The sequence below is a fragment of the Stegostoma tigrinum genome, chromosome 7, assembly GCF_030684315.1.
Source record: "Stegostoma tigrinum isolate sSteTig4 chromosome 7, sSteTig4.hap1, whole genome shotgun sequence".
Classification (NCBI taxonomy): Eukaryota; Metazoa; Chordata; class Chondrichthyes; order Orectolobiformes; family Stegostomatidae; genus Stegostoma; species Stegostoma tigrinum.
Window position 1 is genome coordinate 102,097,693 of NC_081360.1, and position 26,784 is coordinate 102,124,476.

The 26,784-nt window shown below is 44.9% G+C and overlaps 1 protein-coding gene across 2 annotated transcripts in view; it reads left to right on the plus strand.

The window, feature by feature from the left end:
- Positions 1 to 930: 930 nt before the first annotated feature.
- The window catches only part of LOC125454153 (gap junction gamma-1 protein-like), a 61,321-nt gene continuing 35,467 nt past the window's right edge, over positions 931 to 26,784 (plus strand). The window contains exons 1-2 of one of the 2 annotated variants that reach the window (XM_059647567.1): positions 931 to 1,076; positions 13,074 to 13,190. The gene's annotated coding sequence lies outside the window, so the exon portion shown is untranslated. The remainder of the gene's footprint in view (positions 1,077 to 13,073; positions 13,191 to 26,784) is intronic. The other variant, XM_048534621.2, reaches the window with a different exon arrangement.

Here is a 26,784-nt window from a genome sequence, read left to right on the forward strand (position 1 = left end):
CAGAACCTCAACCTGAGCTACAAATCTTCTCAAAACTTGCCAGATTTTGTTGCATTTGAACATGAGCTACTTCAGTACCTGAGGTGTTGTGAATAGTTCTGAACCGTGGGATGGGATATGGGGAGGGAAGGGTGATGGTGTGGGATATGGGGAGGGCAAGTAGATGGGTTGGGATATGGAGAAGGAAAGGTGATGGGGTGGGACAGGTGATGGGTTGGGATACGGAGAAGGAAACGTGGTGGGGTGGGATGGGGAGGGAAAGATTATAGGGTTGAATGGGGGTAAAGGTGTTGGGGTGGGATATGGAACAGAAAGGTACTGGGGTGGAATGGGAAAGGGAAAGATGATGGGGTGGAATATGGGGAGAGAAATGTGATGGGGTGGGATATGGGGAGGGAAAGGTGCTGGGATGGGATATGAGGAGGGAAGGGTGATGGGTTGGGATATAGGGGAAGAAAGGGTCTGGGGTGGGATATGGGGAGTCAGGGATAATTCTTGAGTGGCAAATGAGTTTGGGAATAATGCTGCTTTGGAATGTAGGCACATGGGAGATACCAGGGTGGAAATTGTGGATGGAGGTGTTGAAAATTGCCCCTGTGAATTTTGACATCCCCTTTAATTCCTAATGAACCTGGACACTGTGAGGTGAGGGCTAGGTAGAGCGATATCATCTTCAATCCCAGTTCATAATGATTAATCACGTCATCGGAGAATTAGCTTTCAAATTTACAACTGATTGTGCATATGTATGTATACATGCGAGTTGGTGGGCGTTGGGGAGGGGAGGCAGAGGAGATCAGGATTTAAACAAGGTCTTAGCACATTGTCCCTGCATGCCAGGTATGTCTCTCCTCCGGATCCTGCTCTGGGCTGGAGGCCGGGGAGGAGGAGTTGGGAGATTTTAGGAGAGTTGAGGAATCACGTGCCCCCTCCTCTTTCTCTGCCAGCTTTTTTCTGTTTGTCTTCTTCTTGCGTGGTCTTTGTTTGAGAGAGAGAGAGAGAGGCAGAGCAAGACAGAGTGTGCGTCTTTGTGTATCTTGCACTTGGGACTGAGAGGGAGAGGTTCCCGGACTTTGGTGAGTTGAGTCATGCACGTCCCTGGGCTTTTAGAGTTTGGCCATCTCTGATCACTGGCTGCGATGTCGGGTCAATTTCAATGTAAAACAAAACGAACTTGTCGCGCGTAGAGTGTAAAACTTTCAGCAAAGTTTTATAAACTTTCGCAATTGTCTGTCGTCTCACTCTGCTCTGTTTACTCTTTTTTTATCACCCCAATCACAGTTTCTCACCTTTCCTCCCTCTTAAACACTTGCCCCTCTCAACTGGGGGATTTCTGAATCTTGTCCTCTCCATCAGATGTTTTTTCGATTAAATCTCCTGCTCCTCGTGCCTGAGCTGTTGGTGAAGGGGGCTCTTTTTGTGTAAACCTTGTTCTCAATGCGCTTTGTTTTTGCATGTGGGAAGCTGGCGGGAAGGTTGGCGGCGGGGAAAGACAGTGTGTGTGTGAGGAAGAGGAGGGGAAGGATTGTTTAGATGGATAGACTGAGCTGCAAACCCACCTTTTGTCCTGGGACCGGGAAGAATTGTTTTGACGATCAGAAGTGGAGAAAGCAGAAGTTTCTCATCTGTTTTTGCTCTCCCTCCCCAGATTCTTTCCCCTCTCCCCAGGCTTTCCCACTTTCCTCAGATATTCCCCCGCCCCAAATTCTGTCCCTCAAGCTCTTTCCCCGTCCCCACCTTTCCCCTCTCCCCAGATTTTCACCCCTGACCAGATATCACTTCCCCTCTCCAGATTCTCTTGCCCCAACCTCCACATTGTCTACTGTCCCTCTCGCCGGATTCCTTCACTCTCCCTCCTCCTAAGACTCTCTCCCTCCCCCTTCTACCCCTTCCCAAAGCTCTGTTCATTCATTTCATCCTGTCCTTTTTCTTTTTCCGGCTATTTGATCCCTCTCTGGGTTACAATGTGGACTTACCAAATGTGGTTTCACTTCCGTTCCTGCTTTTTTTCTTTCGCACGGAGATGAGGGCAGTAACTGCTGAGGGAACACCTCATTCCAATTCTTTTCACCATTCCTCCCACACAATAGCCCTAATTTATGGGCATGGGACAGCAATTGCTGGCTGATTGACTACATGAGGCATCACAGCAGAAACCTCTCTCATTCGAACAACCCATTCCCCATCCCCAAACCTGTGTTGATCTGGGACCTATATATTTGCTCAGGTGTCTCTGGGCAGACTGAGGGGCTGGAGACCTAATCCCTCATTCCAGGAACACCAAGGCTTTTTTTAAAAATGAAAACGTTGGCACACAGTTGTACGAAAAATTAGAGGCATTCCAGATAATGACAGCTCACTGTTTAAAACCATTGTTCCCCACTTTCCTCTCAGCTGGTTATACTGAAGCTGTGTTTCCTCTGGTCCCTGACCGTCTTATCAATGGACACTATTTCTCTGTGTATTTACCTGAACCAAACCATTTCCAATTTTGAACTGATCTGTAGATCTCCTCTTGACTACCTCTGTTCTAAGGAGAATAGGCAGTTTCCCCAGTCTCTCTCCATTACTGAAGACCCTCCTCCTGAAACAATTTCCACTAATTCTCTGCTCCATCTCCAGGACTGATATATCTTGCATGAAGTGACCCGGAAGGCAGACAATACTACTGGACTAGTTATCCATAGACCCCTGCTAATGCCCTGGGGGCACAGGTTTCAATTCGACCACAGCAGCAGATGGAATGTGAATTTAATAACTAAATCTGGAATTGGAAGCTAGTCTCTAATGTTGACCGTAAAACTATACTCAACTATTGTAAAATTCATTTGCTTCCCTAATGTTCTTTGGGGAAGAAAAATCTATCCGTACCTGCTTGTGAATCCAGGCCCGCAGCAATTTTTCTTATTTGGTCACAGGATCTGGGCATCACTGGCACCGCATCCCAAAACCAGCCCAGTTCGTCTCCTCCCCCCACTGCACCACACAACCAGCCTAGATCTTCCCCTCCCCCCACTGCATCCCAAAACCAGTCCAACCTGTCTCTGCCTCCCTAACCTGTTCTTCCTCTCACCCATCCCTTCCTCCCACCCCAAGCCGCACCTCCATCTCCTACCTACTAACCTCATCCCACCTCCTTGACCTGTCCGTCTTCCCTGGACTGACCTATCCCCTCCCTACCTATACTCTCCTCTCCACCTATCTTCTTCTTTTCTCTCCATCTTCGGTCCGCCTCCCCCTCTCTCCCTATTTATTCCAGTTCCCTCTCCCCATCCCCCTCTCTGATGAAGGGTCTAGGCCCGAAACGTCAGCTTTTGTGCTCCTGAGATGCTGCTGGGCCTGCTGTGTTCATCCAGCCTCACATTTTATTATCTCTGGGTGGATCACCATTTGTTGCCTATGCTTAATTGCTCTTCGATCTGAGTGGTTTGCTAGGGCCATTTCAGATGGCAGTTAAGAGTCAACTGCATAGCTACAGGTCTGGAGTCATATGTGGGTCAGACTGGGTAAGGACAATATTACCCTAGAAAATAGGAGGTTGAGGACCAACTTGATGCAGAGCTTTAAAATTCTGAAAGGGGTTTGATAGGGTCACTAGAGAAGAGGTTTTCACTTGTGGGCAAAGACCTGATCTAGGGGCTTTGTTCTTTATAGTATACCTACTACATGTTGTTACGAAATACCCATAGCAAAGCAACAGGCCAACTGACTCGGCTGTTATTTTGGCTGATGTTTGCACTCCACTCTCCTCCAGGTTCTTTTCATCTTGCTGAATCAACATATCCTTCTGTACTTCTCATGTTTACCCTGCTTTGCCGCTAACTCTTCACCTCTTTAGGTCTATCATACAATCTCGGACCACTCCTGAGTGTAAGTTCCACATCCTTACAGCTCTCTGGGTGAAGCAGTTTCTCTTGTATTTCCAATTAGTTTTATCCCAGAATCACAGAATTATTATGGTGCAGCAAGTGGCCATTCAGCCTATCATGTCTGCACCGGTTCTATTACCTAATACTGATTTCCTGCCTTTTCTTCATGTTCCTGCATACCATTTCTATCCATATAATCATCCAATGCCATCTTGAATGCCTCAATTGAACCTGCCTCCACCACGTTTCCAGGTAGTGTATTCCACTACTCACTGAGTGAAAAAAATTCTGTACATCAGCCTCATTTTGTTAGTCCATCACTTTTAAATCTATGTACCTCTTGTTCTTGTTACTTTTGCAAATGGGAATACCTTTTCCCTATCTGCTGCATCCAGCCCGCATATAATTTTGAAAATCTCTGTCACAACTCCTCTCAGACTTCTCTTCAAGGAGAACAGTTCCAACTTCTTCAATCTATCCTCATTACTGAAGTTTCTAATTCCTAGAACCAGGAACAATGAGTGACTATATACATCTGCAGTACCTACTTTAGTTTTGGTTGCAAGTTTGAATGTCTTCTCCCTGTATTCCATATAGAACTCCTTTATCATCTTAAAGAACTCTCTAGGTCACCTCTCAGCCTCCTGCTTTCTTCCCCTCCAGGCTGTCGCACATGGTAGTTGCAACTTCAGCTCTTGGTTAGATGACAGTGAGCATCTGGGGTTAACAAGCCATGACAGTGTTTAACTTGGTGCCCTTTGTTTTGACCCCTTGTGAACTAGCCTCTGGCAAGGATGGGGCAAATAAGAGCAAGCATACTGGCACAGAAAATCCAGTGGGAGTCTGTGGTCTCTGAAGCAGAAAAGGGAGTTAAATTAGTGCCATCTGTGCCAATCCTCCAGTAAGTGGAGAATAAAAGGTATTCCTCCGTATCCTGAAGCTTATTTATAAACCACATGCAGTGTGATTTGTGCAGGTTTTAATGGTTAGGTGAACAAGGATGGAAGACGTTAGAAAGAGACGACTATTCCCCTTGCCAATGGGCCTGTGGCTTACTGGGGGAGGGGCTGAGAGTGTTTGACAATGCACAAAGCCATTAAAGTGCTTTGTACCATCTGTGAGTTAATATCCTTCACCTCGTACCTTTTGTTTTGAATGGGTTGATGTTGCTCCTCTGAATCTTTGTTATGCTGTTTCCTTTCCCTCTCTGCCTGTCCCTTTGATTCACTCAAATGCATTAAGCATTTTTGTGCTGTATAAACCTTCTTGTAATTTTCTTCTTGGAACATAGAACATAGAACAATAGAGTGCAGAACAGGCCCTTCGGCCCTCGATATTGTGCCGACCTGTGAACTAATCTAAGCCCATCCCCCGACACTATCCCATCATCATTCATATGCTTATCCAAGGACTGTTTAAATGCCCCTAATGTGGCTGAGTTAATTACATTGGCAGGCAGGGCGTTCCATGCCTTTACCACTCTCTGAATAAAAAACCTGCCTCTGACATCTGTCTTAAATCTATCACCCCTCAATTTGTAGCTGTGCCCCCTCGTACAAGCTGCCGTCATCATCCTTGGAAAAAGACTCTCACTGTCCACCCTATCTAATCCTCTAATCATCTTCCTATTGTTAAAGTGAATAAGGGAGCAGTGGGTGGGTGGTGGTAGGGTGTAGCAGGTCTGCCAAGCGTCATCAGTCCTGCAACATATTACTGGGTTTGCATCTCTTAACCAAATATGGAAGCCTACCTTTGACACTGTGCCACATGGAAGCATATGGCACAGACGAAGGCTATTTGACCCACTGTGTCTATGCTGCTGTTTTCGAAAGAATGCAAATAAATCTGAAGTAAAAATCGACCATTTGGCCCATCGTGCTTGCTGTGCCATTCACCAAGACCATGGCTGATCAAAGACGATAGAAAAATCCTGTTAGTCCCACATGCTCCTCTTATCCCACAGCCCTGCATTACTTTTCTTTTTCAAACGTTTATCAAATTCCCTTTTGGAAGTTACTTTGGAATCTGCTTCCACCATTCTTTCAGGCTGGTGTTCCAAATCTTTACTTGCTGTGTGTTTTGTTTTAAGTCGTGTTTTCAAATGTTGCTTCCGTCTCTTATGCCAATTATTTTAAATCTGTGGCCTATAGTTGTTGGCCCTCCTGCCAAAAGTGGAAAGAACTTCTCCATTCTCACTTGATCAGTAATCTATTACTGCAGGGTCAATTCTGGTGTGATGGGTGCCACTTCTTGATTCTGAAGCTGGAAGTTGTGGGTTCAAGTCCCACTCCAAACACTTGAATGTGACAAACAAGGCTGACATTCCCAAATGCAGTGTAGAGGGAATGCCTTGCTGTCTTTTAGATGGGTGAGATGGATCTCACTGCTGCCTTTTTGAAGACAAGCAAAATTTTGCCAATACTCAGCTCTTGATTTAAAAAATAAGATAATGGCATTAACATATTGCTGTCTGTGGGAACTTGCTGTGCTCCTGACTTTGTAACACTGATTCCACTTCTGAACAGTGCTTTATTAGTAAGAAGGCACTTTGGAATGTCAGCTGGTAATAAAAGCTGTTATATCAATTCAGTTCTTAAATTTAAAAGTTTAAAATTGGCTCTACTCTTTACAGGGTATGGGTAATGTTTAAAAGAGTAGCATATGGGTTTTTGGTCACAATTTGGGGCTTTCTTTGGGGATTCAGTGAGGATATTTTCTTTATCCTATAACTTGCCAGTAAATGATTATACCTCCTCTGTCCGTAGTGGGTGAACAGATATCCCACCATAAGATCCCACGCAGGTTTTGGGTGGGACCAAAACTGCAACACACATGCTTGCATTTGTATAGCACCTTTCACAACCAATGCATTCTCTCAACTTGCAGAGCTTTTAAATCCATTGTTTCTTTCAGATGGGAACTTAAAGGGGCAGTTCAGTCTGTGAGATGCGTGGGATTCTGAGTTCTAGTGTGATGTTGAGAGGTTGCTACTTGTAACTGGGAGCAGCCCAAAGCATTTTGCAGCCACTGTATTGTAGGTGCTACCATAAACTTTTGAAAGGTGGAGCGCAAATAGTATAAACAAGATCCCACAAGACAGATTACAGTGAAGGGTGATGTTGGTCATGGGATAAATATTGGCCAAAAGATCTCTGTGGGGAAGGGGAAAGGAATTCTCAGGAGCAGAAGTTGGCTGTTTGGCTCTTTGGGCTTGCTCTGCCTTTCAATGTGATCATGGCTGATCCTGTATCTTAATGCCATCTTCCCATTTTTTTCTCCATTACCTGTGATGCCCTTAAAACCTAATACCATATCAGTTTAGATACGTTCGATTACTCAGTCTCCACAGCCTTCTGCTGTAGAGAATTCCACAGGCTAACCACCCTCTCAGTGGTCCCTCCTCCATTTTCTCTTCACAATACTGGCAAGAGGATTTTTTTTACACCCTCCTGAGAAAGTAGAGGGGACCTCACTTTGGTATTTTATCTGCAGGAGGGCACCTCTGAAAGTGTGGCTCACTCAGTGTTGTACTGGACTTTGTCAGCCTGGATTACAGGGCTGAGGAGCTGCAGGGAGCCATGGACCTAATAATGTGGATCTGGGGTCCATTATTCCTCTTCTCTGATTACTGCACTCCTGAAACCTGACACCTGCTTAATAGTGCCTGACCTTCAGGCTTGTTGTATGTGAAATCAGGCAAAAATCCTCACTTTGACCAGCATGTGTTTGATGAGATTGAGGAAGTTCCTGGGCTGCTGGCAGATGTGTTCTCCAACAATTTCCTCTGGCTTCTGCTTTGCCTGTCCCTTGGGCTAAGTGGGGCTCTCATTACCTCCCATCTGTGCTCACAGACTCAGCTGCGGAGCTTACAGAATTTGTCTGTGCAGTTCTGTGATAAATTAGAATTATATTTGATACTTTCCTGAGATTTTATCATTGTTACTGATCTTGTCCTGTTGTGCTGGTGATAATGGGAACTGCAGATGCTGGAGAATCCAAGATAATAAAATGTGAGGCTGGATGAACACAGCAGGCCCAGCAGCATCTCAGGAGCACAAAAGCTGACGTTTCGGGCCTAGACCCTTCATCATCTCTGAAGGGACTAGGCCCGAAACGTCAGCTTTTGTGCTCCTGAGATGCTGCTGGGCCTGCTGTGTTCATCCAGCCTCACATTTTATTATCTTATCCTGTTGTGCTAATCACCAGCTAAGCCTCGGTGAGTAACGTACTCCCCTCCTGAGTTACAAATTCATTGATTTGGAACCAATTCTTGAAAGTTGAGCACAGAATTATTGCTTTGCAAATTTGACAAAGAAACCCCACCTTTACAATGCAATATTAAACTGAGACCTTATGTGCCCCATCAGGTAGATACAAAAGACCCTGTTGCTACTTCTTCTAATTATCATTCATGAGATGTGGGCTTCTCTGGCTAGGTCAGCATCTATTGCCCATCCCTAATTACCCAGAGGGCAGTTTAGTGTCAACTGCATTTCTGTGGATCTAGAGTCACATATAGACCAGACCAGGTAAGAATGACAGATTTCCTTCCCTAAAGGACATTAGTGAATAATTTGGGTTTTAATGACAATCATGATGGCTACATGGTCACCATGAGGCCAGGTTTTATTCTAAATGTTTATTGAAGTCAAACCTTATCTGCCATGGTCGGATTTGAACCCACATCCCCAGAACATTAACTTGCCTGGGATTTTGGATTACTATTGAAAGAGAAGGAGTTTTGCTGTTGCTTGTATTTACACCTCCATTGACATCACACCATAAAAACAGGTTATCAAGTCTTGCTGACATTGTTGTGTGTGGGATCTTGCTGTGCACCATTGTTATCACCAGTGTTACAGCAGTAGCTACACAACCAGAAGACTTAATTACATGTAAACTGCATTGAGATTTCCAAAGAAAGATGCTTACATCAATGTCTGACTGGGCTTTATTTCTTTAAAGAGATTTTAAAAAAAATAAGCTTTTGCTCCATTTGTCTGAGCATGTAATGCACTTCTGGGGTAGGCAAGAATTGAAGCAGGACTTTTCTAGCCTCCAAGTATTGATGGTATTAGCGTGCCACAAGGCATAAAGCAATTGATACCTAATGTTCACAGTTATAAGATCATAGCAGCAGGACAGGACATCAACCCATCAATCCTTCCCTACTGTTCACTAAGGTCCTGGTGGAACTAATTATGGTCTTAACTCCACTGACTGCAGTACCCTCATTACCTTTGATTCCCTTGTCGATCAGATATCTGTTCAACTTGACCCTGAATATTTTCAATGATCCAGTCTCTACCACTCTCTCTGGGAGAGAGAATTCCAAAGATTAGTATGGAGGGATATGGACTAAGGGCAGGCAGAAGAGATTAGGTTCATTTAGTGTCATGTTGAGCGCAACATCATGGGCCAAGGGGCCCATTCCTGTGCTGTATTGTTTTATGCCCTATGTTCGAATGATCCTCCAAGAGAAGAATAAATTCTCATCATTTCTGTCTAAAGTGGGATAACCTGGACTTTAAGCTGTGATGTCCTAGTTCAAGACATTCCCCTATCAAGGGGAACATCTGAAATGTTAATCCCCCTCTTTATCTCATGTTTCAATGGCTATAATAACCAACCTGTTTGTAGACTATTGAAGCTAATTTGCAAAGAGGTACATAATTGAAAAGAAATTCTTGCTGGACAGAGAAAGAAAGTGTTTCTATTCCTGACAAGTGAGGAAATTAACTATTTTGCTCAGATAAAGGTAGGAATGGCAGCTTTTCTGCTGCCATGATACATTTTTAGAAATTGAATGCTACCTGAATAGGGTCAGAACAGTTAAGTGGTTGAATTTGTGGCAGTCAAAAACAATGGGCTGAATGGCCTGTTTCCTTTGCTGGTGACCACTATGACTCTATGTTCAGAGATGTTATGACATGCCTCTGGAGCACATGTGGCTTGAACCCAGGCATCCTGGTTCAGAGATAGACTGTACCACTGCTAATATAGAGTCCTTTGTTTACATTGGAATAAGATGACCTCTCATTCTTCTGGACTTTAATCTCCTTGATATTGATGACCTGAGTAACTAATTGATGATAATGAATTAATCATTCACCTCATTGTTTTTAAGTATGAGCTTGCTGTTCATGCAGTGGTCATCTTAGAAATGAATACTTTCATCAAAGGTGGCAAAAGCATTGAGGGATGGGTTTGTGACAGGAACTTGATGGCTCCATATTCCCAAGTCTGCAACTGTATTGAAATGATACGCAGTCCTGAATTTAGCAGAGATCCTCAAAACTGTGGCCATGCTGGAGTTAAGGAGTCCCTGTGACTATTGTTGGTGAAATGACCATTGTTGACAGAAGTGTCTCCCACCTCATTTTTAACAAATGCTCAATCCTGTTTAAAAAAAACAAAACAAAGAACAAAGAAAATTACAGCACAGGAACAGGCCATTCGGCTCTCCAGGACTGCAGCGATTGAGATCCTCTGTCTAACCTGTCATCTATTTTCTAACCGTCTGTGTCCATTTGCTCCCTGCCCATCCATGTACCTGTCCAAATATATCTTAAAAGACGCTAACGTGTCTGCGTCTACCACCTCCACTGGCAACGCGTTCCAGGTGCCCACCACCCTCTGTGTAAAGAACTTTCCATGCATATCTCCCTTAAATTTTCCTCCTCTCACTTTGAACTCATGACCCCTAGTAATTGAGTCCCCCACTCTGGGAAAAAGCTTCTTGCTATCTACCCTGTCCATACCCCTCATGATTTTATAGACCTCAATCAGGTCCCCCCTCAATCTGCATCTTTCTAATGAAAATAATCCTAATCTATTCAACCTCTCTTCATAGCTAGCACCCTCCATACCAGGCAACATCCTGGTGAACCTCCTCTGCACCCTCTCCAAAGCATCCACAGCCTTTTGGTAATGTGGGAACCAGAACTGTACACAGTACTCCAAATGTGGCTGAACCAAAGCCCTATACAACTGCAACATGACCTGCCAACTCTTGTACTCAATACCCCGCCCAATGAAGGAAAGCATGCCATATGCCTTCTTGACCACCCTAATGACCTGCGTTGTCACCTTCAGGGAACAATGGACCTGAACACCCAGATCTCTCTGTTCATCAATTTTCCCTAGGACTTTTCCATTTACTGTATAGTTCGCCTTTGAATTTGATCTTCCAAAATGCATCACCTTGCATTTGCCCGGATTGAACTCCATCTGCCATTTATCTGCCCAACTCTCCAGTCTATCTATATTCTGCTGTAATCTCCGACAGTCCCCTTCACTATTTGCTACTCCACCAATCTTAGTGTCATCTGCAAACTTGCTGATCAGACCACCTACACCTTCCTCCAGATCATTTACATATATCACAAACAATAGTGGTCCCAGCACAGATCCCTGTGGAACACCACTGGTCACAGGTCTCCAATTTGAGAAACTCCCTTCTACTACTACCCTCTGTCTCCTGTTGCGTAGCCAGTTTTTTATCCATCTAGCTAGCACACCCTGGACCCCATGTGACTTCACTTTCTCCATCAGCCTGCCATGGGGAACCTCAAAAACCTCTTATCACCACAGAAAGGGGAGATGCTGGTGTAGTGTTAGTTCATTGGTCTGGTGATACAGAGCCCTTTGCTGCTGTTTTGGGGTCCTGGGTTCAAATCCCACCATGGCAGTTGGTGAAACTTGAATTCAATATAAAGCTAGAATAAAAGACTAGCCTGTTACAACCTTGAGATGTAACACAAGCTGCCTCACAGTGCCAGGGTGTCAAGTTTGATTCCAGCCTTGGGCGACTGCGGAGTTTTCAGGTTCTACCCATGTCTGTGTGGTTTTCTGCCAATTACTCCAGATTCCTCCCACAATCCAAAGATGTACAGGCTAGGTGGACTGGTATTGCTAAATTGCCTTGTAATGTCCAAGGTTGTGCAGACTAAGTGGATTACTCACAGTAAATGCAGGGTTACAGGGTAAGATTTTGGGGAGGTGGGGGTGGTGATGGGATGCAATTCTAAGGGTCAGCGCAGACTCAGTGGGCTGAATGGCCTCTTTCTGCACTATAGGGATTTATGATTCTATTTTTGTATTCCTCTAAATTCTACCCTATTGTGCAACCCAAAATTTCTTTGCAGCCCCACCGTTGGTTGTGTCTTCAGCAGCATGGACTGTAAGGTCCAAATTCCATCCACAAATCCCTCTGTGTCCTTCTTTTAACTGCTTGTTAAAAGCTAGATCAAGCTTTTAGTCATCTATCCTAATGGCTCCTTAATCACTGCACTGAAATTGCGAGGAGTCAAATCCGAATAAGCCACAATTCTGGTTGTATCAAAGTTGTCAGTGTTCCTACCAGCAGAATAGGGAATCCAACAGAAGGATGCTCACAATTAAATGACGTTCTGGGGTCTTCTAACTTGAGAGTGGTTAGTTCTTGGCTCAACATGACCGCACCAACTAATCTTAGATATAGTCCTGGCTAGAGCGTAAAATCACAGGCAAACCGTCATTCAACATTGAGATATCTCTGTGAAAGGATGTTATGACCATAAGACATAGGAGCAGAAATAATCCAGTCAACTCATCGAGTCTGCTCCACCATTCAATGTAGTCAGGGTTGATTCGATAATCCTTAACTCCACTTTTCTGCCTTTCCCTCAAAGGTCTTGGTTCTCTTCCGAATTAAAAATCTGTCTATCTCAGCCTTGAATATATTTAATGACCCAGCCTCAACCACCCTCTGAGGGAGAGAATACCACAGATTCACGAGGTTCTAAGAAATTCTTCCTTATCACTGTCTTAAATGCACGACCCCTTATTCTGATATTATACCTTCTGGTCTTAGACTCTCCAACAAAGGGAAACAACCTCTCTGCATTTGCCCTGGCAAATCCTAAATCCTTCAGGTCTGTCTGAACCTATGATAAAGTTAAAAATGCTATCCTGGAAATATAGAAAATAGGAGCAGGTGTTGGCCATTCAGTTCTTTGAGCCTGCTCCACCATTCAATATGATCATGGCTGTCAATTTGGTGTTAAGGTGAAGTCAATACAGAAAATGAAAGACTGATAAGTAGCAAAAGGTGGGCTTGCTGAGGAGTGGGTGATTCCGCTCAGAATTCTGACAGATATTCCTCAAGTGTAATGTGAGCATCTTGGGTCAGTTTGATAAAAGCTGGTATTCTTTCTGCTGAAGGAAAAGGATGCACATGGTACCCAATCCTAACATTGAGGAAGCCTCTGCACGTGTAATACCGGCAGCTGGAGCAGAGAACATCCTCAGCCCATCATGAGGAGGAAGACATGAAGGAAGGTGACCAACTGCATTTGCCATGCCAGGTTCAAAAATAGGCCAGAACTACATAAGGTGCTGAGAGGCAGAAGGAGCAGTGAGCAAACAAGCACCCAGATAATGAGGCTTCCTCTACTGTACCCTCGGCTGGCAAGGGAATTACAGCATGAGTGAATATGACACTCAGCCTAAGGAGAACGATTTGGAATTGTGTGAGCAGTTTTGAGCCCTGTATCCAAGAACTGGTATTGGAGGGTGTCCATAGGAGATTTCCAAGAACGATCCCAGCGCATGACGGGCTTGTCATATAGACAATAGACAACAGACAATAGGTGCTGGAGTAGGCCATTCGGCCCTTCGAGCCAGCACCACCATTCATTATGATCATGGCTGATCATCCACAATCATTATCCTGTTCCTGCCTTATCCCCATAACCCTTGATTCTGCTATCTTTAAGAGCTCTATCTATCTCTTTCTTGAAAGTGTCCAGAGAGTTCGCCTCCACTGCCTTCTGGGGCAGAGCATTCCATATATCCACCACTCTCTGGGTGAAGAAGTTTTTCCTCAACTCTGTCCTAAATGGCCTACCCCTTATTTTTAAACTGTGTCCTCTGGCTCTGGACTCACCCATCAGCGGAAACATGCTTCCTGCCTCCAGAGTGTCCAATCCCTTAATAATCTTATACGCCTCAATCAGACCCCCTCTCATCTTTCTAAACTCAGGTGTATACAAGCCCAGTCGCTCCAATCTTTCAACATATGATCGTCCCGCCATTCCAGGAACTGACCTCGTGAACCTACGCTGCACTCCCTCAATAGCAAGAATGTCCTTCCTCAAATTTGGAGACCAAAGCTGCACACAATACTCCAGGTGCGGTCTCACCAGGGCCCTGTACAGCTGCAGAAGGACCTCTTTGCTCCTATACTCAATTCCTCGTGTTATGAAGGCCAGCATGCTATTAGCTTTCTTCACTGCCTGCTGTACCTGCATGCTTGCTTTCATTGAGTGATGTACAAGAACACCTAGATCTCGTTGTACTTCCCCTTTACCTAACTTGACTCCATTTAGATAGTAATCTGCCTTCCTGTTCTTGCCAAAGTGTATAACCGCACATTTATCCACATTAAACTGCATCTGTCATGCATCCATCCACTCACCTAGCCTGTCCAAGTCACCCTGTATTCTCATAACATCCTCCTCACATATGAGGAGTGGTTGAGAATTCTGGGTCTATACTCAATGAAGGATGAGGGGAAATGATTGAAACTTACAAGATACTGAGAGGTCTGGATAGAGTGGATGTGGAGGAAATGCTTCCCTGTGTAGGATAGACTAGGATCCAAGTGCACAACTTCAGAGTGAAACAACGGTCCTTTAGATGAGGAGGAATTTCTTGAGCCACAGAGTGGTGAGTCTGTGGAAGCTATTGCCACAGAGGGCTGTGGAGGCCAAGTTATCAACTAGATCTAAAACAGAAATAGAAAGTTTTCTGATTGGTAAGGGGATCAAAGGTTATGGGGAGGATGCAGGAAAGTGGGGTTGAGGAACACACTTGCCATGATTTGAATGGTGCAGCAGACTCAATAGGATGAATAGCACAATTCTGCTCCTGTATCTTATGAAATTATGGGACAACACCAATATGCTGCACAATGGGACTGCCAGAAGAGGTGACAGTAGATGTGGAATCTTCTTCAGCTGAGGAACCTGTAATCCTGAGAGTCTAATGCATGCTGGTCTGCACAGCTGCTCCAGAATGACGCACGGTAGGGCAAAAACAAAAGGAAGATGTTTGACCATATTGATAACACAACAGACGGTATTGCATTCATTTGACTATAGTACACTAAGCAGCACAGGATTACTAAACTCTTTCAGAACAAGCTCTCCCTGTCTCCCAGTGCCTTTTACTGTCTACAGTCAGCCATAGTAAGGTGTGAGCCATGTGGGGTGGGAGGTGTGGGGAGGGTGATTGCCTAGAGGTATTGTTGCTAGATTATCTATCCACAGAGCCAGGTAATGTTCTGGGATCTTGGGTTCATATCCCACCATTAAAAATGGTGGAATTTGAAATAAATGAAAATCTGGAGTTAAGAATTAAATAATGTTCTGGATGTGAGTTTGCTCGCTGAGCTGGAAGGTTCGTTTTCAGACGTTTCGTCACCATACTAGGTAATATCATCAGTGAGCCTCCGACGAAGCGCTGGTGTTATGCCCCGCTTTCTATTTATCTGGTTAGGTTTCCTTGGGTTGGTGATGTCATTTCCTGTTCTTTTTCTCAGGGGATTGTAGATTGGCTCCAAATCAATGTGTTTGTTGATGGAGTTCCGGTTAGAATGCCATGCTTCTAGGAATTCTCGTGCGTGTCTCTGTTTGGCTTGTCCTAGGATGGATGTGTTGTCCCAATCAAAGTGGTGTCCTTCCTCATCTGTATGTAAGGATACGAGTGATAGTGGGTCATGGCGTTTTGTGGCTAGTTGATGTTCATGTATCCTGGTGGCTAGCTTTCTGCCGGTTTGTCCAATGTAGTGTTTGTCACAGTTCTTGCAAGGTATTTTGTAGATGACATTCGTTTTATTTGTTGTCTGTATAGGGTCTTTTAAGTTCATTAGCTGCTGTTTTAGTGTGTTGGTGGGTTTGTGGGCTACCCTGACGCCAAGGGGTCCGAGTAGTCTGGCAGTCATTTCGGAAATGTCTTTGATGTAGGGGAGAGTGGTTATGGTTTCTGAGCCCGTTTTGTCTGTTTGTTTGGGTTTGTTGCTGAGAGATCGGCGGACTGTGTTCATAGGGTACCCATTCTTTTTGAATACGCTGTATAGGTGATTTCCGCCGATTCCTCAGCAACAAACCCAAACAAACAGACAAAACGGGCTCAAAAACCATAACCACTCTCCCCTACATCAAAGACATTTTCGAAATGACTGCCAGACTACTCGGACCCCTTGGCATCACGGTAGCCCACAAACCCACCAACACACTAAAACAGCAGCTAATGAACTTAAAAGACCCTATACAGACAACAAATAAAACGAATGTCATCTACAAAATACCTTGCAAGAACTGTGACAAACACTACATTGGACAAACCGGCAGAAAGCTAGCCACCAGGATACATGAACATCAACTAGCCACAAAACGCCATGACCCACTATCACTCGTATCCTTACATACAGATGAGGAAGGACACCACTTTGATTGGGACAACACATCCATCCTAGGACAAGCCAAACAGAGACACGCACGAGAATTCCCAGAAGCATGGCATTCCAACCGGAACTCCATCAACAAACACATTGATTTGGAGCCAATCTACCATCCCCTGAGAAAAAGAACAGGAAATGACATCACCAACGCAGGAAATGACATCACCAACCCAAGGAAACCTAACCAGATAAATAGAAAGCGGGACATAACACCAGCACTTCGTCGGAGGCTCACTGATGATGTTACCTAGTATGGTGACGAAACGTCTGAAAACGAACCTTCCAGCTCAGCGAGCAAACTCACATCTAGAACCTCAACCTGAGCTACAAATCTTCTCAAAACTCGCTAATTAAATAATGACCAAGAAGCGTTCGGGGTAAAACCCATCTGGGTCACTGACATCCTTTAGAGAAGGATGTCTGCAGTCCCTTGTTCACTTCACACTGCCCTCCAACCCCACCACACCCGGCACCTTCCCCTGCAACTGCAGGAAATGCTACACTTGCCCCCACACCTCCTCCCTCACCCCTATCCCAGGCCCCAAGATGATTTTCCATATTAAGCAGAGGTTCACCTGCACATCTGCCAATGTGGTATACTGTATCCATTGTACCCGGTGTGGCTTCCCCTACACTGGTGAAACCAAGCGGAGGCGTGGGGACCGCTTTGCAGAATACCTTCGCTTGGTTCGCAATAAACAACTGCACCTCCCAGTCGCGAACCATTTCAACTCCCCTTCTCATTCTTTAGATGACATGTCTATCATGGGCCTCCTGCAGTGCCACAATGATGCCACCCGAAGGTTGCAGGAACAGCAATTCATATTCTGCTTGGGAACCCTGCAGCCCAATGGTATCAATGTGGACTTCACCAGCTTCAAAATCTCTCCTTCCCCCACTGCATCCCAAAACCAGCCCAGCCTGTCTCTGCCTCCCTAACCTGTTCTTCCACTCACCCAACCCTTTCTCCCACCCCAAGCCGCACCTCCATTTCCTACCTACTAACCTCATCCCACCTCCTTGACCTGTCCTTCTTCCCTGGACTGACCTATCCCCTCCCTACCTGTACTCTCCTCTCCACCTATCTTCTTTTCTCTCCATCTTCGGTCCGCCTCCCCGTCTCTCCCTATTTATTCCAGAACCCTCACCCCATCCCCCTCTCTGATGAAGGGTCTAGGCCCAAAACGTCAGCTTTTGTGCTCCTGAGATGCTGCTTGGCCTGCTGTGTTCATCCAGCTCCACACGTTGTTATCTTGGATTCTCCAGCATCTGCAGTTCCCATTATCACTGTCCGCAGTCCTTGTCAGGTCTGGAATACCCGTAACTCTAGACCCAAGGAATGTGATTGACTCTTAACTGCCCTCTAGGCAATTAGGGATGGGCGATAAATACTTGCCTAGTCAGTGATACTCACATCCTGCGAATGAATCAAAGAACAATTGAACAACAAAGGCATATTCCCATATTTGCTGCATCACCGTGTTTTCGTTTCACTGAAGCATTTGTTGGCAAATCCAGTAACACTGAACTTCCTTTGTTCTCTCGAAGCTCTGTAAGGGCCTCTGTGATTTAATTGCAATTTCACTGCAAATGCAAAATACAGTAACTGGTGGATATTGGAAATATGGATAGCAATCAACATATGCACAGTAAGAAACCATAAATCACAAAATTGAGGTGCAGATAGAAGCCATGAAGCCCACTGTGCCTTACCCCGTTCTATCACTAATTGCAAATTCCCCACCTTTTCCTCATTCCCTTTCACTTTTTTTTCCAAAATAACTACCCAATGCTGCACTTCAGTGCCTCAATTAAAGCTCTGTCCACCACATTTCCAAGCATTGCATTCCAGATCTGGCTACTTGCTGAGTGAATTTTTTTTCCCCTCAGATCACCCTTGCTTTGTTTGCACATCGCTTTAAATCTATGCCCCTCTCGTTCTTGTTTGTTGTTGAAACATGATAAAGTAGAAAAGGAACAGCTTCTCCCTGTCTATCTTATCAGCTCATGATTTTGAACAACTTTATCAAATCTCTTCTTAGCTTTCTTTGTGAAGAGAACAGTCCTAACTTCTTCAATTTATCATCATCCTTGGAACCATTCTTGTCAATTGCTTTTGTACTCTCTCCAATGTGTTCGCATATTTCCTGTAATGTGGTGCCCAGATCTATACACAATATTCCAGCTGAGGTATAATAAATGGGCAGTATAGGAATAAAGACCACCTTTATCTTTTTCTTTTCATTATGTAGATTTAGGGACAAGTAGTGGCTCAAGACACAAGGGGGAATTGCACCACACAACCAGCCCAACTCTTCCCATCCCCCCACTGTATCCCAAAACCAGCCCAGCCTGTCTCTGCCTCCCTCACCTGTTCTTCCTCTCACCCATCCCTTCCTCCCACCCCAAGCCGCACCTCCATTTCCTACCTACTAACCTCATCCCACCTCCTTGACCTGTCTGTCTTCCCTGGACTGACCTATCCCCTCCCTACCTCCCCACCTATACTCTCCTCTCCACCTATCTTCTTTTCTCTCCATCTTTGGTCTGCCTCCCCCTCTCTCCCTATTTATTCCAGAGCCCTCACCCCATCCCCCTCTCTGATGAAGGGTCTAGGCCTGAAACGTCAGCTTTTGTGCTCCTGAGATGCTGCTTGGCCTGCTGTGTTCATCCAGCTTCACACTTTATTATGTTGGGGAGTTTAAATTCAATTTAAGACCAATGAATAGCCTGGAAATGAAAAGCTGGTCTCTGCAGTGAGTGACCACAAAGCTGACAGATTCTCCAAAAAATCCAACTGGTTCACCCATGTCCTTTAGGAAGGAAGTTTGCCTGCTTTTTGTAGGTATTTTGTTTGTGTGGCTAATCTAAAGTGAAAGAATTTGGGGCCTCCAGAAGTGAGTGCGGTTTCTATATAATCACTGCTCGTGTACGACTCAGTTTACAGGTTATCCAGACTTCCAGACTCCGTTTAATAGGCTCAGCATGCATTCCAATACACACAGCATAATACTGGGTGAATTCATAGCCTTCAGACACATGCCCTGTGACTGTCGCTGGCTGAACAAGAAAGACACAAAAGGAACTTTTCTCAAAAACTATCAACATGTTGCACAGAGAGAATACATCTGGCAGAGTTTGAACTGTTTCCCTAACCTGTTTGCTAACCCTGAGCTGAAGCCGGTCTGTACACAACATGCATGCTTGTACAGAACAGTTCTAGAGATGACTCTTGTCAGGTTTTATACATAGCAGTAAATCTGCAGGGAGAACAAGCTCTATTCTGAAAACTGGAAAATTAGCATCCTTGTTCGCTGCATTTCGGCCAGCTTTGGAGGAAGAGAAATGAGGAGAGTCGAGACAGATGGGGTGGGGAAGAGAGTCAGGGTCTTGGGTCACATTTGACATAGCGCAAGCGTTTTCATATTGTACAGTGAATCCATTAGATCACTTTTTCTTCAGACCTGGTTACTGCGATCTTTTTGTCACTATCAATTTTGAAATCAGAGTTGTTCTGGAAAACTTTTTGTCTCCACTTTTGAAAATAAAGGATGGTGAGGTTGTAATTAGTAGAGTGTCAGTATTTACAGGGGCTTCCTGGGTAGTGTGTAAGTATTTATAGGAGGTCCCTGGGGACTGAGTCAGTATTTACAGGTGATCTGTGGTGGGGGCAGTGTGCCAGTATTTACAGGTCTGATCCAGCACTTCTCACATCCACTTTACTACCTTTTCCCTGTAACCCCTGATTCCCCGGCTAATCAAAAATCTGTCTATCTCAGACTAAAATATACACAAGGACTCTGCCCCCACAGCTCTGTGTAGCAAGGAGGTTTAACCTCACAACCCTACGAGAGAAGAAATTCCTCCTCATCTCAGTCTTAAATTGGCACCTCTTTATTCTGAGACAATGCCCTCTGGCCCTAGACCCTTTAACCTGTCAAGTCCCTTAATAATCCTGATTTCAATGAGATCATCTCTCATCGTCCTAAATGCCACAACGTAAAAATCTTACCCATTACCTGCGTACCTCTTGCTCAAAACCTCAAATTTGTGACTCTGAATTGTTGTACTGTTACTAATGAGCACATCTGTCTTTAGTCTATGGATATTGTTCATCAACGTGTTTCACAAACCCTCTTAAGCAGGTAGGACTCAAATCCATGTCTCCTGACTCAGAGTTAGGGTTACTACGACTGTACCACATGCATCCTATCTTTGTCTACTTTTTTTAAAAATCAACCCACTGAGTCGCCTGGAGAAGACAACCTATACCAAGCCTCCCCTCAATCTCCTTTACTCCAAGGAGAACAAAAATTCCTCAACCCTGGAGTGATTTCCATTGAACTGCTCTGTACCCTCTTGAGGATGCTCACATCCTTCCAAAAGTGTGGTGACCTGAACTGGGCACAATACTCAAAAACTTGATAAAGCATAATGCAACTTACCTACTTCTGTACTCAATATCTCCACTATGAAGATCAATAGGTAAAGAAAAATCACTTTATTGAGGCTTTCTGTTGACCTTTAAAGTTTCTGCAATTTTTTAGTTTCCCACTGGTATTTATCACTTTGTATGCCTTATCTTTCAATCTGATAGCCTCCCTTATTTCTTTAGACATCCATGGCTGATTACCCCTTTACCTATAGTCTTTCTTTTTCACTGGTATTAAATTTTGATGATCACTTTGAAAAATTGTGTTGAAAGCTCTCCACTGTTCCTCAAATATCCCTCCACAGGGTCTTTGTTTCCAGTCTACTTTAGCCTACTCCTCCCTAATCCTATTTTAGAGCTCTTTGTTTAAGCACAGGACCCTGGTACTGGATCTTATCTTCTCACGTTTCATCTGTATTCTAAATTCAACCATACTGCGATCACTCCTTCCAAGAGGATTCCTAACTATGTGATCATTAATTATCCTTGTCTCATTGCACAGGACCATATCTAGGATAGCTTCCTCTCTTGTCAGTTCTATTACATGCTGTTCGAAAAAGCTATCGCAGATACATTCAATGAACCCCTCCTCGAGGCTGCCTTGACTGACCTGGTTCAACCAATCGACATGTAGATTAAAATTCCCCATGATAACTGCTGTAACATTTTGACAGGCATTAGTTATTTCTTTGTTTACCTTTGTATTACCTGTCCCAACATGACCTGTTGACTCAGCCTATTAGTGACTTGTTCTTCTTAGAATTTCTAACTTCCACCAAATGGTTTCAACCTCATTCTCCATACAACCTATAGCATCTCTCACTAACACCCTGATGTTGTCCTTAAATAACCCAGCAATACCGGCCGCCACTTACCTTCGTATCTGTCCTTCTGAATAGTCTGATACCCCTGGATATTTAATTTCCAGTTGTGACCATCCTGCAACCATGTCTTCGTAATGGCTACTAAATCATATTCGTTTGCCATAATTTATGACATTAACTCATCTACCTTGTTTTGAATGCTATGAGCATTCAGGTAAAGTGCCTTTATGCTAGTATTTATTCCTTCTTTTTGGATTCTAACATATCCATTAATAATATCTCCTGACTAGGTTGGTTGGCTCACCGAGCTGGTTTGTTGTTCCGCAGATGTTTCGTTACTATGTTCAGTAACATCCTCAGTGCAGCTTCTGATGGAGCGTCGGTGTGTTTTCCCGTCTGGTTTGTAAACTCAGGGGTCTGTTACGATGGATTGTCTCACTTCTGGGTTTCCTCCGTAGTTAGGAAACTAACAACAAGAGTACATGGACACCAACTGGCTACAAAAAGACACGGCCAATACTCACTCATCCCAATCCACATGGGTAAGGAGAACCACGACTTTGACTGGGACAACACCAAGATCCTGGGACAGGCTATAGAACGTAGAGCATAGAACATTACAGCGCAGTACAGGCCCTTCAGCCCTCGATGTTGCGCCGACCTGTGAAACCAATCTGAAGACCATCTAACCTACACTATTCCATTATTATCCATATGTTTATCCAATGACCATTTAAATGCCCTTAAAGTTGGTGACTCTACTATCACGGGAATTCCTGGAAGCATGGCAATCCATGAAGCATGCTATTAATAAACACATTGAACTCAACCCTGTATACATTCCACCAGGGAGGAAACCCAGACTTGAGGCAATCCTTCGCAACGGACCCCAGAGTTTAAAAACCAGGCAGGAAAATACACCGTCGTTTCATCAGAGGCTGCACTGAGGATGTTACCAAGCGCGGTAGCGAAACGTTTGCAGAACAACAAACCAGCTTGGCGAGCCAACAAACCTCAACACCTACAACCTGAGCTACAGATCTACTCCAAAACCTTAAATATCTCCTGAGTTTTCCTTCCGCTTAACTTCCTTCATAGTCCTCAATGTAGTTAAACCCTCCTGCATAAATATTAACCTATTGTTTCCTTTTCTATTTACCATTACACTTCCTGTTGTTTCCTCCTACCTTTCCCCCCATTTCACTAGCTTAAAGTCCGAGTGGCCACCTATTTATCCTTTTCGCTAGAAACCTGGTTCCAGATCGTATCATTGCTGATATGTGATCTAATACCTATCTGCCGTTGGCCCATATCCCTTAATATCTTTGCTTAACAAAATTCATCTGTCTCAGATTTCAAATTAACAACTGATCCAGTATCCACTGCCATGAGCGGATGAGAGTGCTAAACACCTCTTACGTTTTATGTGTAGAAATGCTTCCAAACATCTCTCCTGAACGGCTTGACTGTAATTCTCAGACTGTACCCTATTTCTAGAATTCCTAACTAGTGGAATAGTTTCTCTTTACCCACCCTATCTTACGCTGTTAATATCTTCAAGAGTTTGGCCACATCACCCCTAAACCTTGTACATTCTAGAGAAAATAGATCTAATCTGTATAAAGGGTAGACAGTGGCCTAGTGCTATGACTTGGAAGTACATCGTCATTCCTTCGCTGTCACTGGGGTGAAAATCCTGGAATTCCCTCCCTAATGGCATTGTGGGTCAACCCAAGAAGTGGTTCAAGAAGGCAGCTCACCATTACCTTCTCAAGGGCAACTAGGGATGGGCAATAAATTCTGGCCAGCCAGTGATGCCCAATTCCCACAAATGAATAAAACAAAATGCCCCTTGTAACACCTGAAGTCCAGATTTCATTCTTATAAACCTGCATTGTATTCCCTCCAAGGTCAATATTATCCTTCCGAAGGTTAACGGGTATCTGTGCTTAGGTCACAGATCCGCCTTGATTGCACTGTATGGGCTGAGTGGCCTCCTCCTGAATCAGTTGTTGTGTCGCATGATTGAAAACACAAATGTCTGCGTATATGTTTGTGCACATAAATTACGTATGTGCATGTGCCAGTGTGTGGGTGGGTGTTTGTCTAGGTATTTGTTGGGAACAACGGTAGCCTGTACTGGCATGCTTCCATGGTTATGAAGCAATTCGTGAACTGCGTGTATAGCAAGCTGCTACCTTCTCGGGCCAACTAAGTACCTGTCTTGTGTCACAAAATCTATTTCCCTGTCCCCAAAATTGTGATCAGTAAAAGATGAAGCGAATGCAGGAAATGGCTCATTCAAACTGACAGGAAATTATTGACTCAATTTTTGTTGATTTATGTTTAGAAACTGGATACAAGCAAGACATGGCATCCAGCAAGTGTCTGATGGGGCAGTGTAGACACAGCTTCACTCTGTGTCGAAGCCCTTGCTGTACCTGTCCTGGGGATGTTTGATGTGGACAGTGTAGAGGCAGCTTTACTCTGTATCTAACTCCATGCTGTACTTGTCCTGGCAGTGTTTGCTAATAATTGTGTAGAGGTAGCTTTGCTTTCAGTTTAAAATAATGGGGGGATTTCTGTATCTGCCTCCGGTCTCAGTCAGGTACCATACTTAGTCACAATAACTGAGGAAGAGGGGACATGAAGTGAGCCACATACAGCTCTGATGTTTTTCATAGAAATCTTTACTGTTGACTGATTTCCTTGTGGTCAAGTCAATTTTTATGACACAGAGTTTTCCTGTCTGGACCTGTTGGAGCATAGGGTTGCACTTGAGCACAAAATAATCTAAATGAGACTGCCTTCGTGAGCAACTCCTCATCCTCAAGCAGAGATGAAATCAAACAATATGAAACGTACATTCCCAGTGCAAGTTGTGCTGAGCTGGTACTTCCCCACCTTTTTGGTGTAATTAGGAGATATTTCTAACAACAGGATTTGCTTCTGTTTTCTTTAATGGGATATGTGTGTCGCTGGTCAGGCCAGCATTTTTTGCACGTAAGCGTAGTGGCTTGTGAAGCCAATTCAGGGACTGTTAAGAATCAATTGCATTGCTGTGGTTGTGGAGTCACATGTAGGCAGGATTGACAGGTTTCCTTCCTTTGGGGACATGAGTGAACTAGATGGATTATTACAATGATCAGTAAAGTTGTCATAATTACTTTTGTATGTTCAGCACTCGCTTCATTTTTTTTGTTTATGAATGGGATGTGAGTGTTGTTGATTGGGCCCACATTTATTGTCCATCCTTAAGTTGACTTTGAGAAGGTGGAGGTGAACTTCCTTCTTAAAACAGCTGCAGTCCATATGCGGTACGTAAACCCAGAATGCTGTTATGGAGGGAATTCCAGGATTTTGACTCAGTGACACTGAAGAAACAGAAATATATTTCCCATCAGGATGGATCTGACAGGCTTGAAGGGGAACTTGCATGTGGTGATGTTTCCTTGTCCTTCTAGAAAGAAGTGATCATGGGTTCAAAAGACTCTGTCTAAGGAGTCTTGGTGCATTTTGGCAATGCATCTTGTAGATGGTACACACTGCGTCTGCTGACAGTCATGGTGGAGGGAGCGAATGTTTGTGGATGTGGTGGTAGTCAAGCAACTGCTTTGTCTTGAATGGTGTAAAACTTCTTGAGTGTTTTGGAGCTGCACCAATCCTGGCAAGTGGGGAATATTCCATTGCACTCCTGACTTGTGAGTTGGAGATAGTGGGCAGACTTTGTGAAGTGTGATAATAAAGTGTGAAGCTGGATGAACACAGCAGGACAAGCAGCATCTCAGGAGCACAAAAGCTGACGTTTCAGGCCTAGACCCTTCATCAGAGAGGGGGATGGGGTGAGGGCTCTGGAATAAATAGGGAGAGAGGGGGAGGCAGACCAAAGATGGAGAGAAAAGAAGATAGGTGGAGAGGAGAGTATAGGTGGGGAGGTAGGGAGGGGATAGGTCTGTCCAGGGAAGACAGACAGGTCAAGGAGGTGGGATGAGGTTAGTAGGTAGGAAATGGAGGTGCGGCTTGGGGTGGGAGGAAGGGATGGGTGAGAGGAAGAACAGGTGAGGGAGGCAGAGACAGGCTGGGCTGGTTTTGGGATGCAGTGGGGGGAGGGGAAGAGCTGGGCTGGTTGTGTGGTGCAGTGGGGGGAGGGGATGAACTGGGCTGGTTTTGGGATGCAGTGAGGGAGGGGGAGATATTGAAGCTGGTGAAGTCCACATTGATACCATTGGGCTGCAGGGTACCCAAGCAGAATATGAGTTGCTGTTCCTGCAACCTTCGGGTGGCATCATTGTGGCACTGCAGGAGGCCCATGATGGACATGTCATCTAAAGAATGGGAGGGAGACTTGAAATGGTTCGCGACTGGGAGGTGCAGTTGTTTATTGCGAACCGAGCGGAGGTGTTCTGCAAAGCGGTCCCCAAGCCTCCGCTTGGTATCCCCAATGTAGAGGAGGCCACACCGGGTACCATGGATACAGTATATCACATTGGCAGATGTGCAGGTGAACCTCTGCTTAATATGGAAAGTCATCTTGGGGCCTGGGATAGGGGTGAGGGAGGAGGTGTGGGAGCAAGTGTAGCATTTCCTGCGGTTGCAGGGGAAGGTGCCGGGTGTGGTGGGGTTGGAGGGCAGTGTGGAGCGAACAAGGGAGTCACGGAGAGAGTGGTCTCTCTGGAAAGCAGACAGGGGTGGGGATGGAAAAATGACTTGGGTGGTGGGGTCGGATTGTAGATGGCGGAAGTGTCGGAGGATGATGCGTTGTAGGGTGGTGGGGTCGGATTGTAGATGGCGGAAGTGTCGGAGGATGATGCGTTGTATCCGGAGGTTGGTGGGGTGGTGTGTGAGAATGAGGGGGATCCTCTTTGGGCGGTTGTGGCGGGGGCGGGGTGTGAGGGATGTGTTGCGGGAAATGCGGAAGACGCGGTCAAGGGCGCTCTCGACCACTGTGGGGGGGAAAGTTGCGGTCCTTGAAGAACTTGGACATCTGGGATGTGCGGGAGTGGAATGCCTCATCATGGGAGCAGATGCAGCGGAGGCGGAGGAATTGGGAATAAGGGATGGAATTTTTGCAGGAGGGTGGGTGGCAGGAGGTATATTCTAGGTAGCTGTGGGAGTCGTGGGCTTGAAATGGACATCAGTTACAAGCTGGTTGCC